The sequence below is a fragment of the Monodelphis domestica genome, chromosome 3 (genome assembly GCF_027887165.1).
Source record: "Monodelphis domestica isolate mMonDom1 chromosome 3, mMonDom1.pri, whole genome shotgun sequence".
In the NCBI taxonomy this organism is placed as follows: domain Eukaryota; kingdom Metazoa; phylum Chordata; class Mammalia; order Didelphimorphia; family Didelphidae; genus Monodelphis; species Monodelphis domestica.
In genome coordinates, this window is record NC_077229.1 from 511,474,194 (window position 1) to 511,478,268 (window position 4,075).

A 4,075-nucleotide genomic window follows, 5' to 3' on the forward strand; every position below is an offset into this window, starting at 1 on the left:
TTTAGAGCAAATCTCAGTAAGAGCAGAGAGATTCCCTGCTCCCCCCCCAGGTTGACTGTGGGGTAATAAATTAACTGACCACAGTAACTATCAAAGCCCATCTCATAAACTGAATCCACCAATGAAGTTCTGAAGCAAATGGTCCTTCTGGGTCATCCTCATTTCCTCTTATTCACTGGCGGTATTTTCTGTTCCATATTCCAAGGTTTTCGTGAGTACAATTTTAAATGGGGGGGGGGGGTGAAAACGTAAACAGAAGTGTAGGTCATTTCTCTCCAGGCTTCACCCTCTAGAAACAGCTTGATCCTGGAGGATGACGGTAGCCTTGGAACGTACACCTGGAAAGCTTCTAGCTCGGACTGGATGGCTCCTCTCTTTTAAGGAGGTAACCCGGGCCAACCATGTCTTTATTTCTCCAGGTAGGTGTTATCTCCCCCCAAAACTTCCCCTCCAGACCTCATAGTTATTGACAATTTATACCAACCAGTTTTATTACCAACCAGGAGGTACAACAATCAATCAGTCAGACTTTATTAATCACCTACTATAGACCAGGCACTGAACAAAGTCCTTAAAAAAAAAAGGACAAAAATAAAAAGTCACTGCTCTCAAAGATCTTACCATCTCGTTTTACAAATAAACAGGAATTGGAACCACTAAGTTGCACAGTGGATAAAGAGCCAGGCTTGGAGTTGGGGTGTTCTGAGTTCAAATTTGACCTCAGACACTACGAGTCTAATAACTCCGATTGCCTTGCTCTTACTGATATTAAGTATAGGAATGGATAGAATGAAGTCGAATTAAGACAGAAGGTAAAGGTTTAAAATAAGAGTTCACTAGTGGAGTGGCTGGACTGCTCCTGGAGGCGGCGGCGGCGGTTTTGGGGCCGTGTCGGAGAGCGCGAGCCCGGCGATCCTTCCCTCCCTACCCCTAGATGCTGTGCGCCCTCTGACCCTGCCCAGACCAGACTCTCCCCTTCCACGCCGGAACGATGGTGAAGTATTTCCTGGGGCAGAGCGTGCTCCGGGGCTCCTGGGACCAAGTGTTCGCTGCACCCCAAACAGGTGCTGGCCGAGGACATTGTGCGCCGGAGGTCACTCCTGAACAGAAGCTGCTCTCCAGGCGGCTTCCGACAAAGACATCCTCGAGGATTCTATCGCGAACCCTCAGAGGCACACCATGACCCCATGCTCGGCTGACGGTGGTGGCGGGAGGACGAGTTTACTGTGTGCACCCTGAAAACAGCGGCCGGACTGAAATCCGACGGGAGGCCGGGGGCTCCCCCAGTTTGTTTGGGGCGTCCAGCGCTGTACGGGAGTTTGGCCGGCCTGGATTCCAAAGGAACGTGACCAAGACCATCAAAGGCTTGGAGTACATCCGGGCCAAACTGCTCCTTCTAAGACACTTGTTGGAAAAGCTAAGGAAGCAACTGAGAAGGCCGAGGAACTGGCCAGCAAGGCAGCCACTAAGAAACAGCAGCAGCCGCAGCAGCAACGGCAGCACTGCGTTTAAATGGGGCATCCTGCTGCCCTCCCCGACACTGAGAGCCTCCTGGCAAGACCTGAGCTTGGAGTACAGAGCCCCAGCCCCAGCCCCAGCCGTCAGGCCGACCACCAGCGCAATGCAAGCCCGCAGACCATCTAGCTCTTGTCCCATTGCCCGCCCTGTGTCCCAGCTGTCATGTAGCATTAAAAATCAGTTTTCAATCCTGGAAAAAAAAAAAAAGTTGACTCGTATCAGAATTGGGAGAGTTCATTAGAACTAAGGCCGAAGGTAAGGGCTTAAAATAAATAAGAATTGTCAGGAGGCATTGGGAGCAGAGAAGCAGAAACACTGCGCCACCCAACCCTGTAGTACCACCCCCTGCCATCTTGTTCCCATCCTGAGCCTGGGCATTCTGTGGGAATTAAGCAGTCCCTTGGCGGGCACTTGGATGGAGTTTTCCCTGTAGTGAAGGTCATGGAACCCTTGGATACGGGGTAAGAAGGGTCCTGCGGGGTGTCAAACATTCCGTGGGCTGCGGAACAATTCCCACAATCTTCTCCTCCTCCTCTTCCCCAACCCAGTGTCAGCACCAGGTTCAACTCGGAGCCGGGGATTTGGGGAATTGCTTTCCAAAAGTCGCGCTTTCTTCGTGTAGTATTGTACGAGGCCAGTAGGTGGCACCAAAACCTAGACTAAGCCGTTCTGGGGTTTTTGTTTTAGTTTTTTGGGATGAAGACAAAGTTGATCATAAAAAGTTTTCTGGATTATTTTCTGACATCAGTTCTAAACAGGGTGTACAAAGAATAATATGTCTTAAGGCCCCTGGAGAGAAACCTCATCAAACTTCCTGCTTTTGAACCCAGCTTTGGTCTCCTGTTCTTCAAAACATGCGATATACCCTGTCGTTGCCCAGTCCTGTTGTTCTCTGGGGAGGAGGGGCAGGGAGGGGAGAAAGCTGGGCCCACCCCACCACCCCCCCTCCCCGAAGCTTCAAAGAGGCCATTTTTACTGATTGCTCATGTCAAAGTCAGACGACGACAACAACAACAACCACCACAAAGCAAGTGAACCACAGCAATCCTGTTAGCTCTGAAAGCTGCTGAAGGCTCTGGAGAGCTTCGAGGTTGTCAGTGGGAGAATGGAGGAGAGAAACAATGTCAAGACTCCTTCCCTGCGAGCAGTGTTCTTCCGAGTCTGCTCATAGCTCCTCGTGGCCCTGCCTGCAAGGACAGCGACGCCTCCCTAATCACAACAGGGCACAGGCTACAGCCACGTTTCATCTTCAAAAGCATCTTTGGATGAGAAGTGCAGCCGCAGAGCGTGTCGTTATCAGCGCTGGCACCACCTGGCCATTTCAACAGACACTTCCTTCCCCCTCTTCCTCAGCAGCCCGCAGCTACCCCATCCAGCTGAAATGCAAGAAGGGGGAACCAGGGTTCCTACTACATTTCCATGTGGCCATAACTATAATATTAAAAAACGGGTGTTTTTTTTTTTAAATCATGACATCAAAACCCAGTGGAACTGCTTGTGGGCTACGGGAGTGGGATGGGAGGGAAGAGGGGAAGGAAGGAACATGAATCATGTGACCATGGAAAATATTCTAAATCAATTAATTAAATAAAATTTTTCAAATAAAAAAATCATGACATTTACTCATAGTAATAGGGATTTATTGTCTCCTCCAAAATGTCTGATTCAAGTTTGATACTAGAATAAAATGTGGCGGCCACTTGAAGATTTTCTACAGGTAACAAAATTCTTATTGAGCCATAACATAGAAAAGATACTCAGCAAGGATTCTGTACAGATACAGTTCCCCTTCAGTTTGGATAAATTGAAATGTCTCTGTTCCGCAGGGGAGAATACAGTAAATTGGTCACAATTTACCTGCCCAGCCTTTATGTGCCTTTAGTAAACCAGAAGGTCACATCACTGAGCCTGGAGGTTCTCGGAAAGCTACTTTAGGAAGGCATATCTTGAGCCTTGAGCCAATGGGTCAATCAACCCTTGAGGGTGAGCTTGTCACCTTTAGGGGGGACAAACTGGCTTAACTCATGTTGGGGTGGTGTGGAAGATCCCTGGTAGGAAGTAGTCTTGTCACATAAGTAAAAAACAAAAACAAATCAGTACTGGAATTAAAGAGAGGAGTTGGGTTCAAATCTCAGCCCTGTTCCTTTCTATACCTCTGATCTTGGGTAAGTTACAACTTCTCTAGGCTTCAGTCTTCTGATCTGTAAAATGAGTAGGTTGGGCTAGATGGCCTTTCAGCTTTAAATCCTAGAATCTTAAATAATAACCTTAGGAGACTATATACTAATTCCAATAATGCTGCCATTGTCCGTATCCAATCAGTTGCCAAATTTTGTCATTCTGCCTCCACATTTCTCATATTAGTCACCACCTCTCCACTCATATAGTTCTGGTCCTTATCACCTCTCACTTGCACTATTAAGCTAAGCTAACCTCCTAATTGGCTTTTTTCCCTCTAGTCTTTGCTCTTGGCTATGAATTCCCAAACCTTCTATGTCATTGTCATTACCCTACTCAAGAAATTCCACTAGCTATAGGTTCAAAAATATTTACCCAT

General features: G+C 47.7%; 1 pseudogene; it reads left to right on the forward strand.

Annotated features, from left to right (window-relative positions):
* Positions 1–313: 313 nt before the first annotated feature.
* On the forward strand, positions 314–3,126 carry LOC100032126 (PRELI domain-containing protein 1, mitochondrial-like; annotated as a pseudogene).
* The last annotated feature ends 949 nt before the right edge of the window (positions 3,127–4,075 follow it).